This window comes from Aphis gossypii, chromosome X, assembly GCF_020184175.1.
Source record: "Aphis gossypii isolate Hap1 chromosome X, ASM2018417v2, whole genome shotgun sequence".
Taxonomy (NCBI): domain Eukaryota; kingdom Metazoa; phylum Arthropoda; class Insecta; order Hemiptera; family Aphididae; genus Aphis; species Aphis gossypii.
In genome coordinates this window covers 56,647,806-56,664,728 of record NC_065533.1, presented here as the reverse complement: position 1 = coordinate 56,664,728, position 16,923 = coordinate 56,647,806, and the positions used below count along the sequence as shown (strand labels likewise).

General features: G+C 28.5%; 1 non-coding gene across 1 annotated transcript; it reads left to right on the top strand.

The window, feature by feature from the left end:
- The first annotated feature begins 7,956 nt into the window (after positions 1-7,956).
- On the top strand, positions 7,957-8,029 carry Trnar-ucu (transfer RNA arginine (anticodon UCU)). Its single transcript has one exon. It is a non-coding gene; the product is annotated as a tRNA-Arg (tRNA).
- The last annotated feature ends 8,894 nt before the right edge of the window (positions 8,030-16,923 follow it).

The following is a 16,923-nucleotide window of genomic DNA, read 5'->3' as shown; positions in this document are numbered from 1 at the left end:
AAATCTAACATATTGGATGTTTCATTTTACATGTAGTATATACCTTTACTTTTCTTGGCTTGCAATGATTATCTACATAATTTTTTATAATTATACCACTTAATATAAACTTATATTATAGGTCTATTTCTATTATTGATATAACATTTTGAATTATGTAATATATTAATAAATGATTTAATCCTGTATGATCTATGCCTTACAATAACAAGGGAACAATTTAAATTGATGTAACAACCTATGCATTTCATGTGAATTTGTTTAATAATCAATCATTATTCATTACCCAAATTAATACATATTACATGTATTATTATACTTGTAGAAATAATTATAATTTTATTATTAATTCAATCATGTTTTTATTTTTTAACAATTGTCACATGTTATATTTTTTTACTGTATATACTTGAGTATTTTGAAGAATGCTGATTAATTAACAAACTAACAGCTAATTGAAATTGACAATAAATTTTTTTAACTGTTTAAGGTAAGTAAGTATGAACTTAATATTTTATTTTGTTATATAGACAACTATTTGCCAAATTGGTTTTCAAGCAGTTCAGTGTAGATTTCTTTAAAAAAAAAATGTGAAAAAATACGTTTTCAAAAGGCAGTTTAACTTTAAGTTAAACATAATAAAACTGAATATTTAAAGGACAAGCATCTAATGTCAATAAATCATGCAGAATACGTACAATAAATATTATAATCAATATTAATTTTGCCATCATGACGCCGAATTCGGTCGGTCAGAGTGATGTTGTTACATGTTAAGCATAGGCAATATTTTAATATTTTATTATCATGATCTAAATGTTAAAACTTACGAATAATGGTAAACGAAAAACGGTTCTTTTAAATCTAATCCTCGATCGAATTGATGTATTTTCAACTTTTCAAGAATACCTATATATATAAACGACTTTTATACCAAGTAATAAGAGATACAATTGTTTTTAAACGTTTTACATTTTATAATTTTTTTAGTATTATATACCTACCTAGGTATGTATGCCTATCTACTCGTATTTATAAATATTAATACGTATACCGTACAAGTTGTATATACCTACATAATATGATTATTATAGGTCGTGATAACACCTATGCATTGACGAACATTAATATTATGTATGTAGTATATTATCCATAGTAGTCTATACCTTTGTATAGCCATATGTAGGGGTACCTATAATAAAAGTTGAAAGTATTTTTTAAAAACAACTATATTAATTGGTACCTACCTATCTCTATATCTAGAATTTATAATATATTTTTGGAAATAAATAAATTCGATCGAGAACAAATGTTGAAATAAATTGTAAAACCACAAAGTTTCAATAATAAAAAAAAACCAATAAAATTCCTATGCTTTATGTGTAACAAAGAAATCACTTTGGCCGACCGAGTTCGGCGTCATTTTTCTAGTGTTCATGGTGGCAAATTAATATTGACTATTATTATTATTGGTTATTATTATTATAATATTTATTGTTTGTATTGTACATGATTGATTGACATTGGACGCTTGTCCTTTAAAGACTCAGTTTTATTACATTTAACAGCCTTTTAAAAACGTATTTTTTAATATTTTATTTTTTTGGTAGGTACCTACCTATTCGTGATTATTACTATGCCTACATTATGACTTATACCTATTACTAGTGCTTCCCAAACTTTTTATTTTAATATTCTCATTGCTGCACATTTTAATTCATTGTTATCTATTAAAATACCTTGTAAATATTTATATTTATTTCTCAATAGATAGTTATACGTACCTATAGGTAGGTAGGTACCTACATAAAGTGCGAGAAATACAAGCGCAGCACAACAAACGAATAGGTATTAATGCGCTTTCAGAACCGAATTTATTAAAAATTGACATTTAAAATATTCAAACGAATAATCAATATTATACTTGAAAACATGAGGGTATAGATTATTTAACTTGTTCAATGTCCATAATGACTTAATGGAAAAAGGTGAAAACTAGGTATAACCACGGTTATATAAAGAACGCTCTGTTATACCTATAACCAGTAGCAGTGATATTGAGTGTATATTCTATCACGTTGTCCTGTGTATTAGTGTATCATGATGTAAGTATTAAATATGAATTTAATAGTAAATCATTGTATAATTATAATAAACCTATTATTATAATTGTGCTACTATAATAATTATCCAAGTAGGTATTTTAAGTTTTATTTTTATTTTTATTATTAAAAAATAACATTATTCAATATTATTATGAGATTTATCCACAGAATATTGTCCTGATTCTGAAACGTTAAAATACGAAAAACTTTTTTCGTGATTTGATACATCATACATGGTAGTTAAATTTATATTATTAAAAATATTGATTTGTTAAACTTTACCTATTCCATATTTGTATTTTGTACTATGAAATGAGAATATTTTGTATTACCTATTCTTTTATCAGTTTCATTAGGTAATACCTTCCGGTATATATACTTATAAGTATAGTTATGGAGAGGCCATGCTCAATAAAGATAATAAAATGAGTTGTATTAGTTCATATATATTATATGTACACAGTCACATAGATAGTAATACTAGTACTTAGAGAGCCTAGATAGTATTATTATCTAGGCTCTCTACTAGTACTTACCTAATTACTAGAATTATCTTTAAATTTATCTATCTAGATGTGCCAACTGGTTATTAAATTTTTTTATTATTTGTTATTGTTTTTATTTTACTTCTAATTACTTGTGATTGTACTATACTATAGGTACATGTAAATTAAATAAAGTAATAACAATGAATGACAATATCTGTTTAAATTATTGTATAGTCTATAGGCGAGTAGCCGGGAGTTGGGTGTTTTGAATGTTATAACGCTACCCCTTGGTGATATAAATATATAATCTAAAATATATTATAATACGTTGTCTAAGAGTGATTCAGCCGATTCAGGGTTTAACAAAATATGTAATAAACAAATGCTATTATAGAAATGCTATTGGTAAATTATGTCGCATGTGATGGACCCTATTATCTAAAGATTTGACAAGATAGACTAGACAGTTATTATAATAAATTATTATTATAATTTTTTATATTTATTGATATTTTATATTATTCAGGCATACATACAGTAATATACTGTATTAAAAACAGTATTTTAAATTACAACATATTTTGTAATACCTGTTTATTAATGTGACCATGTAACTTCATGATTGATGATTGTACAGCTTCCTCTTCTAAGTTGTATTTAAATATTAAATTTAAGCGCTCTTCCCCCTCTTAAAAATTATGGTTACGCGCCTGGTACCTAGTCTACATTATAATATTCTTTATCATAGGAATCACTAAATTTATCAGTAATAATTCAAGTTACCAAACTCAAACTTACTTCATAATTTAAAAAATAAGTAATATTAGTTATTTTTAATTTGGTATTTATTTATAATTACACAAATTGTATTGATTAATTGAAATTTAAAAATTAAATACCATTAATTCAAAATATAAGTAAATATCAATTAGGTACAGTAATTATTGAATTGTTTTAATTTAAAATTTCCAGATTGTATATTACACAGTAAATAAATAATATTATTACATAATTATCATCTAACAGCTGCGTGGTATCGTGTAAACAAAATTATAATTCAATAAAACAATATTTGAACATTTGAACATTGCGTAAGTACAAGTATTCATGTTTCATAATTATAATATTGCATAAGTATGAAACTTTAATATTTATTTAATGTTCCTCGGTGATAAGTGAATTAGATATTATGTATTGGACAGTATTTATTACAGTATCTATTTATTTATGTGATGTTGACATATCGTAGGTGTAATTAATGTACCTACTTCGTAATTTTTTTTTTATGATGTAATTTAAAATTTATATTTAGGTAATTACTTTTATTGTTAAAACAATTGAAAGTTCATTAATTAAGTTAAGGTTAAATTAAATGCAATTAAAAACATAATTTTAATAATTTGTTATGGAACATAATATTATTAGTATTACAGTATTATTTGTAATGAGTAATGAGTAATGACTAATATGATGTAACTTATGTACTTAACAATCTAGGTTGAGATATGTTATTAGTAAATATTTGAAGTGACTGCATATTGGTTCATTGCGCACATATATTTTACATATTATTATAATATTATATTTTTAATTATACAATATTTCCTTTTTCATGTCTTTATTTTTGGTTGAACTGCAGTGTCCAATAATTGCTTCTGAAATTTTGTTTTATTTTCTACAACTTTTAATGTCTTTTTACGAGGTTTTAAAATAGAAAGGTGCTTATCGCTTGTCATTTTTGAAAATGTCTTACTGAGTTTTTCTGTTTTATTATTTGTATATTATTCTATATCTAGTAGAATAGTTTCTTGGAAATTCCAAGCTTTAATTCATTTTATGATTTAATAACAAAAAATATAGACATAGTTTATTTTTCATAAGTACTTATGCATATTTTTCTTATAAATTATACCTATATTATTTTTTTAATCGCCCATGAGTAGAGAATATTTATCTATTTTTAATTAATTCTAATTCAAAGATATGGGAAATGAAGAAGAATAAATTTAACATGATTAAAAAACTGTGAATATTAACAAATTTGTTAATTTTTATCTATTTAAAATGATTAAATGTAAAAAAAAATAATAATTAGATTGCTCCAATATCAAAAATTAACCAAATACGTACTTTTGCCTCAAGTTACTATGCCTATAATCTATTTGGTTATTTACATTGTATATCATATATGCGTTACGCATCATGTGTGTTGACTTTGGCTACGTATAATACAACTTTGTGAAGAATTGTGGAACAAAAAAATATGAAAAAGAAGGAAAAAACCTAATAAAATTCGGAATCCATTAAAATAAAAAAAATATTTTTGGTGTTTATCGCGCAGGAATAACCGGTGAGACCAAACAACCGGAAACGGGGGTGAAGTGAAAAAGAAACAAATCCGAAGCATGATCGTGCACACCCGACACTCACCAAAAGCGTTTCCTATATTGTTATATTATAGAGCATTGCATTATCGTTACATTTACTGCGATTTGGTAGATTTAATATGAATTGTTATACTTACACGATTGTTTTTTGGTTGTTATTCTTTACACTATTTATGAGTTATCATTTCAATTTTAAAACGGTGCCAATGGAAATGTTTTATAATATCTATTATAAACAGTGTCAAGACTTATCTATAGATAAATATCTAAACGCAAAGTTCTATCAATCACAGATAAAAACTTCAGCCATCTATTGCAATTTATTTAGATATCATTTTATGAATATTTAATTAATAAGTACATAATATTATACATTGTTATTTATTAAAAATAATTTTGAAAAAAATTCAAGAATAGGTAATTCTTATAGTTGTAGGTCTTTTTAAAATAAGAACACAATATTCAAAAAAAAAAAAAAAAATTATCGAAATAAGAAAATGATACTTTTATGAAAAACTAAATAAATACATGCTATAATAAGGATAAAAATATATTAATAATAATATAATAATGCTATTATTTAAAAAACAAAAAAGATAAATTACATTTTTTGCTTATTAATAATCATTTATTACTATACTACTTCTTAATAAGTATTATAATATTCATGTACCTAATATTAATTATAGTAGTATGCGATTACATAACTTAATAAGAATCTATGTCTATGTCACAAATAATAATTTAATATTAGGTATAAGAAAAAATAGATCATTTTATCATTTTATCATATTGCGATTGTACATAATATTTTACTTAATGACAAATACATAACCGTAAATTTAATTCACTACATTTTCTGGCGTGTTATTCAAATATATATTATATGTATGAAAAAAAACTGTAATAAACTATCAAAAATCATCTCGGAGACGCTAAAAAAATGCAGAATATTTTATGTTATGGTCACATCGGTCCAGCTATACTGTTTAATCGACTGTATAAGGTGGCGATGACGACATTGATCTTTCTCCTATCTTTTTTTCCCCTTTCCGCCCAGTATAACGATGCAAAATATACCCAGTGTGTAATAATGTGCACTCTCAATGTATAAATCATCGTTAGTACGGTTTATTGTCCGACGTGTGAAATGATGTATAGTTTGCCAGGGTGAGGGAGACTCAAGAAGTCCGTTATTTGAATGAATCATAGATTGACACATACATATTTCACAGAACAAAAAAATACTTACGATTTAGTGTTTTACACTAATGTGAATAACGCTACTATATTTTTCGATTGTGTGGAAATTTTTTTTTAATACGATATTCAATGTCACTAATCACTATAGTGTGACACTGTGGTTGATGAATCATTTTAAGTAAGTTTTTGATTAAATCTTATTTTGTTTTTCTAGTTTAAGTTTAAGGTGAATAATATAAATCTTACTCTTAAATTAAATATAAGCCATACTGTCATGTGCTACACCAATACAATTTTATTTTTATGCTGCAATTACCCAGGACCTAGATGGTAAGAAATGTTTTTTGTTATAGACCGAATTTCTATATACCTCTATATTATAACAGGCAACAGTGTAATATAAATTGTCATTACGAACTAATACTCTCTACAGCGGGTCAACTGTGCGGGCTAAGCTAACCATGTTTATCGTCCCAAAAATAATATTAATATAAAACATATTTTACCATCCTACGGTCTAGTGCCACAAGGCGATGACGACCGTAAAAGTTATTAATATTTACTATTTTGGTTGTCACGCAATGCTCGACGAATATCCATTAAAAATAAATATAAAGAACGTATTTATAAACCTGAGTTTTTAATTTTATTATAATAATAAATAATAGTACATAAATTATATGGGTACAATGTGCTTACACGTAATATTTATCATGTCGTTGACAAAACACGCACAGTAGTATTCCAAAGGTAAACATTTAGTTTATTAACTAATTGTTAAAAAAAGTCGTATTTTTAATTACAAGCAGCATTAAATTATATAAATTTTATTATTTAGTTAACTACAGGTTCATTCTTAAAAGCGATGAACGATTTGCTACAGACCTTATAATAGGACAATTTATTATTAAGTCCTCAAAAATAAATTCCATATAGATTTATAGTTAATAAAAACCTATTTAAAAATACACATGGTTTAGATTATTTAGTGTACCTACTTATTAGTATACAATTTCGTTTTGTCTCTGAAGTTTGTAATGATAGTATAATATAAGCAGGCTAGGTACGTTTTTAGTTATCTTAAATTATAATAATCAATTGTTATATTTTATTATTGTTGCGGTCAGATGGTAAGAATAATGATAAAAATATTCAAATTTCTTCGTATAAATTCGTTATTGATGATATGGATTACAAAGTCGGGTGGTAGTGATATATTGGCTCAAATAGCTATAAAACAGTACGTTCTTAGTTCTTACAATATTAGGTAATTATTCATTATTTAATGTTTCGTATTTACTGATTATAATTTCGTATATAATTGCTATAGTGTGTTATTAATTTAATACAGAAGACTATCAGTTAAACTAACAGCGATATGACAAATTTTATGAAAGACCTTATTAGTCGTTACCTATATTTTTCAATATTTCGAAAAATAATCTAAGCAACTATCTCTTTATATCGTATCGTGTTATGACGGTTGAATAGCCTTTGCATTGATTTGTCATTGACCTCTAAAAACTTTGAATGGCGACTTAATCGTACCTATACGTATTGATTATTTCGGTAGTCGGTTCCGATCTTATCTAATCTTTCATATTATAATATTTATCTTTCCTACCTCCATTTCTCTTCTACTTTGTATATTTTCCTAATTTAAATTTTATTCAATAGAGTTCTTAAAATGCCATGAACAAATAACTGTGTACTACATTCCGTTATTATTATCTTGTATTATAATTATAAGATGTTAACGATGAGATCTCTACAGTCCCTGTAGCGCAGCGGATAGCGCGTTGGACTTCTAATCCAAAGGTCGTGGGTTCGATCCCCACCAGGGATGCATTGGCAAAATAAATTTTTTGAGGATTCTGTTGTTACTGGACAGCCTCCTTTCTCATACTATTTCACATTATATAAATATTTTTTCTGTAATTATCAAATTTGCTTATTGTACATGTATTATAGATTGTTAATATTTATATTTTAAAATAAAATAATAATATGTATGTTGGTATTTTAATAAAAACAAATTTATAAGTGCATATTTTTTGTCTAGCCTTCAATTCCATTCATGATTTGATCTCACAAGTTAGTTCCCACACACACACACACACAAACACAAATATAGTGAATATTTTATTTATATATTATGTACATTGTATATACTACGAACCATACGCGTAGAGGGGCGTGTTGCGAAAGGCGTCGGCCCGAAATAAACGCAATAATAATAATATATACATTATGCGAACCGCGTCGTCGTCAACGTTATTATTGGATTTCGGACGAGGACTCTATATAATATAGCAGCCGACTCTGTTTTGACACGTATTATTGTATATTATTATACGGAGGAGGTCATCGACGGGGCGAAAAAAAAAGTGTATGTGTATATAAATAAAATATACGATTTCTCCCTTTTTACTCTTTATATATTACTCGCCCGTAGCATATTTTTATTATTACTATTCAATAACGGACGGTTTTTTTTTTTTTTTTTTTACTTTTTTAATATGCGGTTTTTTCGGCCAGTCGTCGTCGAGTGGCTCGGAGGGGCACGGGCGCGTGTACGATGCGTGCTCGGGACGACGGGCGCGTGTTGTGCCGACGCCGCAGTCGCCGGGGCGTGATTTTCGCGGTAGCCGGAGCAGTCCACCCTCGACCCGGACCGGCCGCGCGGGTGTCCCGACGTCATGACGTGACCGCGCGCGACGTGTGGGAGTGGTAAACGTTTAATGAAATTGTCGGGGGTCCGACGACGACGACGACGACTACGTCAAATTGCCCCACGGCAGCCTCAGCAGCCGCCACCGTCGGTACACGTGTACCGGCCGTACCGTCACCCTTTACCACCGCCGTTATACTCTTCTACGGCGTTGGGGCCTAATCCCTCTCAAGCCCCTGATCGCGCTCACGCCTCTTCGTTATACAACCCCCCCCCCCCGGACTTGCGAGACTAATGACGACTAGACGACGTTGTGCTTTATATACGCACGCCCGTGATAGACGCGAGAGTTAGATCGCTGGAGTGGATGATGTATGATATACGCGCGGGATCGATTACGAAAGAATATTATATTTTGAAAATTTACGATAAATTTTTTCCCCGACTACGCGTCGAGCACGACAAGTGGCATTACCGCAAGCGTACGCGGCTTCGAGTGATATTTATATTTAACTCGTCGTTACTGTAATTGTTGTAGTTGAATTGCGTGATGAGTCAATATAAAATATTATAATATTGTATAGGTACCCACAACTATTGTTAAATATGATATTCCGAATAGTGGGATTTATGCGATGAATATTTGTTATTACATTTAAACGGGGCCCTTGAAAAGTAGGTTTACAATACTCGTCGATATTTTCATTTCGACGTGTTATATTATTATTAAGCCAAAAAAATGCGATGCGCGCCATTACGCGGATTTGGATTTGACGTAGCGGTGATATAACAGCGATCTGAAATTGCTACCAGTTTATATTAATGAAATACCTGATTTTATGGCGTGTTCTAAATTCTACAGAAACAGGCTAAAAATCCAAATCGAAGTATGTTGATTAATATTTAAAGACCGTTTTATTTTGCACAAAATAGCACGTTTTCATTTTTTTTTTTATATATAAATATACTAATTAGTAAACTTGAAAATGTACATAACAATACATTTTAATCAAATATTGTAAATCAGATTATTATTATTTTATTTAAATTAAATTGATTTTAGATTCTGAACGAAGTGATGAATGTATTGATTTTACAATGATGTAGGTTTTTTTATCTTTTTTTTTTTTGTGTCTGTGTACAGCATAACTAGTCGAAATAATGCTTCAATTTCAAACTTCGGGGGTGGTTTCCGATGGAAAAGTGAATATCCTTGGTGAATTATAGGGTAAAAAGTAAACATTTTCCAACAGTTTTCAAAATAATCGTTTTTTTTTATATATGGCTGTAATTCAAAAACTAATCACTGTAAATACTTGAAATTTTCACCAAATGTTTATGTTAGTGTTATTTATATTATACAGTTACATTTTCAAAAAATTTTCACTTTTTTTGAGTTATTTATAGACCACTAAATTTTTCGATTTTTATGCGAATTTTTTTTTGAAGTGTCGGTAAAAAAATGTTGGATGACCAAAAAAACTTGAAAATTTAATACAAGGTTCCTTATGAGTTGTTCTTATTGTAGCTAAAAAAAATTAAAAATCGTTAGTCACAATTTTTTTTTATAAGCGTTTATAGTTCAAATTGTTACGAAATCTGTCGAAAACGCGAAAATTTGCAAGTAATTTTGAAGTTGAAAAATTATAAAATTGTTTGTGTTAATAACTAAGAATTGAAAATACAATACTAAGTGTTCCATAAGTTCTCCTTCAAGTATCTATAGAGAAAACTCGAAGCATCATTATAAGAAAAATTTTAAGTGCGTTTGAATTTTAAATTTTTACGAAATCGCGTAACGATAACGATTTATCCTCAAACAATTTTAAATATTTGTTATTATTTAAAAAGTATAAGTCATAGATACTTGAAAATTTTTCCAGTTATTTAGATTGGCATTTTCCTTACATGATTTTCAAAATATTTTGAGTTTTTTTGAGCTATTTATAAACAACTGGAATTTTCAATTTTTCTGAAAATTTTTTTTTGAAGTGTCGATAAAAATTTTTTGGCCCAATCAAAATACTTGAAAATTTTATACAAAGTTCCTCATATGTTATTCTTATAGTGATTAAAAAATTATAAGAATATATAGGCACATTTTTTTTTTATTAGCATTTGAAGTTCAAATTTTGACGAAAATTCGTCAAAATTATGAATATTTGCAAATTATTTTGTAGGTATAATTCATAAAAATGTTTGTATAGGTACCTAGCTAAGAGTTGAAAATTTAATACAAGATTTTTCATAAGTTTAGCTTACAATAATTATAAAAGAACTTAAATTTTGGTGTATTCAGGTCATTAAAACATAAACCACCTTTTTCACCAACCACTGGAAATTATATCCTAGGCTGACAAATCATCTTCGTTCAGAATCGTTTTTCGTATACAATGATACCTATCATTGCATTCAAATTTAACCTACCCTAGTCCGAGGTCAACCCCACCCCCTAATGTACAGCAGAACGGTACCCACTTGCCCACTTTTTTTTATTTTTAATTTTTGTATTTTCATATAATATTTATTAGTTAATTCCAACTCATAAATAATAATATTATACAAAATAATTAGTATTAAAAATATAATTTGAAGTATCTATAATGAAAATTTTATTTTTGCACGATTTTGGAAATTTTAATATTTTAATTGCTCGTTTTTTAGTTGTTAGCTGCACAAAAATCCAATAATTAAATTCATAATAAATTCTTAAGACGTATTCTATGATATTGTAATATTTCACCTAATACACTTTACTTTGATATATTTTGGAAATTTGCTGTACGCCTGTACTTGATGAGATTATAGGTACTGGAAAACGGAGACACAAAAGTGATGTGAAATTGCATATCCATAACGCCGTGACACAATAATTTATTTATTTATTTTATAACAACTGTGTTAAAAAGGATACGACTGTTACGAGTCATGTTATTTGATCGTAATTCAATGACAAACCAATTCTTTGATTTTAATTTTATATTTGAGTATATACTTATCAACTTTTACTCAAAGTTCTGTGGATAAAATAACACGATTACACGATTTAAACACCTTGTTGAAAATAAATTGTGTAAATTCCCGGTTTAATGTTACGAGTATAGTGCACATGTCGACCGAATAATACATCATGGACTTATAATTTGAAACCGCTGGGATTAAATTATATCATACTATTTTATTTCAATATTTATACGAGACAAGACTTACTTTACACATTTTAAATGTGAATCAGTTAAGCAAGTATGAACAACTTATTACAATTATAAATTATATAATGTAGACAATAATATAATACTAAAATTTTATTCGTATAAAAATGTTTAAAAAAATTATGGGAACAATATCAAAATAAATTAGTATAGGTTCTTACAGGATTAATATTCAAAACCATAGACTTTAATAATTGTGCCAGCAGTTTGAGAGTCAACGAGTGATTATGATGGTTATAAATAATATTACTGTTTCACAAAATTTGAAGCGAATTTACTGCAAATAATTACTGGCCTGTTAATTTTTATTGAATAAAATATTATTGGTGAATAGGTATTAAAATTAAAATAAAACAATCCGATTAAAATACTACAGAGCTATAGTAAGTTTATTGATGATACATTAAATCTAACCACACGATATTACTGTTTACGTGAAGCTAAATAGTAGGTTTTCAAGTGATTAAGTATTTTATAAAAATAACGAGACTTCAGACAAATATGTAAAATAATGCAAGTATATAATATAGATTTTAATTATACTAAAAATTGGACATAAACAACAAATATAATGATTGAGAAATAAAATAAGATAAGACATCAATATAATGCGACTAATGCGAGTGTACGATTTGTGTTGTTATTATTATCATAAATCTCTGCTGCAGATTTGGAGTGCCCGGACCGTTATAATAGTACTGCAGTATAGTGTAGTACTACGCCGTTAACTACTCGCGATATAATATGGTTTATCGGTAATGGGACTTAAGATAATCTGTGATGTAGGGTCGTCAGGAAGGCTTATATGTCTGTGCTGCGTGCGTGCACGTGGGGGCGTACGCGAGTCGGGAGTTAAAAATAACGACCGCTGAGAGGACAAGACTAGGAAAATAGCTGAGGGGGAGAGAAGTCGGTCGAAAACTTAGCGGAAACCATTATTATAACACACCTAATACCGCGGTTATACGAGTACATAATATATATGTATTATATACGTGTATGCTAATGCGATGGCTAGTTAAACAGCTTTGCGTAGGGAGCTCGTAATTCTGTAATCATCATTATTACCGAGTTTAACTGCACACGGTGGTAGAAAGCACGACAGATCAGCCGACATACTCAACGCTCGTTGCAGTTGCAGCTGAACAACCATCACGTGCGAAGAGAAAAATAATTATCTTTTATTATATATTTATACGATAATAAATTGTATTGTTCGGTCGCATATTGAAGTTAGAAAGTCATCGTCGTATACGATTTACAGCCTAGCGCGGCGGTCTAGCGATGGCGAGAAAGCTCGTAGTAAGTACAAAATTTCGGAAAAAGTTTCCTGAACCTCAGCGTCGTCGTACAATTATTTTTGCGGCGTTTTATTATATAATACCGTCACAGTGTTATATATATATATATATTATTATTATACGTACTTCGTACGCGATCGTTCGAAAACTGCGGCTCATGTCAAAATCCTATGCTCGCATAGTGCAAATAATATTATAATATACGCGAACGTATATACATAAATTATACATGCCGCCCAGCACGGTCCACGAACTTCGCCGGCGAAATGATATTACGTTATACACGCAGCGTATAATATTATATATTATACATGTGCATTTATGTGTTAGGGGTCGTGCGATTCCCATGGTCGTCGTTTTATCGAACACTTCACACTTCATTAGACGCACGCACTGACGTCCGCGCGAGCCCCGTCCCGTCACGTACGTATAATTACGCGCGAGCGAGCACACAATAACCGCGTAATTAATAGGAATATTTTCTGTCCATTTGGTTCGCGCCCGCGTGACGTGTACGTTGTCGTCGTCGTCGTCGTCGTCGTCGTCGTCGTCGTCACCGCAGCAATCACAGAGTCCCGCGGGAAATTTATGTTCATTTCTATTATATTATTATGATTATTTGTCGTCTGCACAGTCGAAACGTAGGTATAGTAAGCATATAATATAAATTATACTATCGCGAAGTTTTAAAAACAATAATTAAAGTCCCGAGACGTGAGAAAAAAAAGTGTCGACAGGTACGGGTAAAATTATATCTTGTACTTTTGTAGGTGTTGCGAAAATGCGTTACTACCGATAATAATATAATTGACGAAAAAATAAACGGTATAAATGCAGTTTAGTGTCTCCGGGCCAATTTTATTTTTATTTTAAACTTGATATAACTCGACGAGTTAAAGACGATATCAGAATTTGCCTCTAGATTTACTTTTGAATTTACAGCTTTCCAAAGTTTACGATTTTACGGTTATACAAATGCGCGGAACATAATGCACGCTAAAGACCTCGAGTAACCTATTGGTACTATTATAATATTATGTTACTTTAACATACTGCTGTACATTGAGCATAATTTCATCTCGAAGTGGTGTTTGGTACAATGATTTCGCAGCTTAATTTTTTTAAACTTGTCTTACAAATAAAAAATAAAAAACGAAATATTATTACAGTATATATTTTCTACTTTACTGGGCACCCTAAATTTATAAGTATTAGATTTTGGTCGTTTTTTGTAATTTTTGAAATTTTTTTTTAACTCCGATATCTACCTAGATGGTTTTACTCAACAAGTAGTTACTCTCGTTGTCTTACACAAAGTGGTCAGGACCTTCTGAATGGCAAACAAAATAAGTTGAGAATCCTACAGCAATGTAGCTGAAGTCATGATAATAGAAACCAAATTCTCTTATTTCTTTTTCTAAGTCTCATCCCGTGAGTCCAGTTCTGATTTTTGTTTTATTGAGTATATTATATAATAATTATGTTTATTATCTTGGGTATAGTCGTATAGAAATAGGTACCGCATTTATTATAACCCACGGAGTACTCTGTATGAGGAACCTATTCTATTGACCTTGATGAAGTCTTCTGCTCGTGGCGTCTCTGTATGAAAATATGATTTCTATTACAAATAAAATAATTTTTAATATTTCATAATAATTGATTATTATTTAAAATATAATGTATGACATTTTTAAAATACATAAAATTTTTTTTCAACTTATCACTAAAACCTAAACCTACTATAGCTTGCAACAGGAAGTGTTTCTGTGAGCTAAATATTATCATACTGTGGTCATCAAATTTTCAAAATTGAATTCATTGATACGTATCTAATTTAAATTTTATGTTATGAGAGCGATGTTTCACAATAAGTTAGAAGTAATGCATTTTCCTATAACCTTGATAAATACTTTCGACCAGCAACGTCCAAAGTAAATAAGTATTATTATTATTATTATCTTGGGTGATTTATGAGTTAAGTTAACGTATCACATTGTCTCGTGAAATTTAAGACGCCACCGTCGCCGTTATGGCCGAGAAAGCTCAATGCCGAGACAAGACGTAAACCACTGGACGCCATGTAAAATTTTCAACACTGTCTGCACCTTATACAACTGAAACATAAAGAAACCAAAAAAATACTTACCACAATTATTCATTTTCACTGCATTTTTATTTAACCTGAATATATATTATTAATTTGAATTTTCTGATGAAAACGGCCAGTCTATAATAAACCGTTACTTACTTTTCTTTAAATGTAATTGAAGGGTAGACATTTAAATGCCTTCGATGGAAAACGATGAAGAAAATGCATCGATCTTAAAAAAATAAAAAATATATCACTATTAATAACAATTATTAAAACTTAAGCCATTTAGAACATATTGTAATTAGGTAGGTATATATATTTTATATACGTCATACAAATAATCGTATAAATAAAAATATAATAACATAGCTGTGAACGTAATTTATTAGAAATTATTATTAATAATATACATAATATCGATTAATAAATTATATCATGATGACATGTATATTATATATATTTCGTAATATTACTCGACAGTAGTTTATATGATAATTAATGTATAAAATTGTTATTATATATTTTATACTTTCAGTAATTTACATTAAGAGTTTTAAATAGTACTTATGCAACAGTTTAAGGTTTTATTGTAAGTTTAATACGGTTATTACTATATTATATAATAAACAGCATATAGTCGCAATTTCTTATTACTGATTTATAAAATGACATAAATTATAAATAAGGCAGTCTGTTTTAGAATATACTGACATTTTTAAACGTAAGATAGCGCCGACGAACAATAGTTTGTTATTTTATTTATGTTATTATTCGATTACGTGTAAGCAAATTGAAGGTCAATTTGACTAATATTCAATATGTTATTGGATTTATTCGGCATTTCAATTCTTACTATTGATATGTAAATAAGCATAAATAACGGACTTACTGGACGGTAAAAAATTTGACTTCCCGTTTGAAAACAAAAAATAAAGCGTAGAATCCCTTGCCAATTGTGTATAGGGCGACATAATGTCCCCTCGGTTCTTATTTCCACATATCCCCATTTTTATTCTGGTTTTTCTTTTCGAAGAGTTTTGACATTTCGTTACACAATATATTATCGATAAACACATAAATATAAAGGATACGCACCTTTATTTATATTGTATAATATATATACATATTTTATTATTTATTTTATAATTCAATTATAACTACAAAGATGTACGTTTTATAAGTAGGTACTGAGAGTGATTTTATATTAGTAAATGCTAACTTAATCGTATTTTATAATAGTTACATATAAGGACAAATAGTATTTTGATTGACGGTAATATTAGCCTTAATCGTATGGGTTATTTCTTATCTTGGTAAAATTTGAAGTAAATTAATAATAAAAGATAATATAAAATAAAATAATATGGTATTGGTGCAATAATAATTTGTAGTATGTTTATTTACTAAAATTTATAAATTTAAATCCTCATTATCTTAGTATAGTGTAATATACCTACTAAT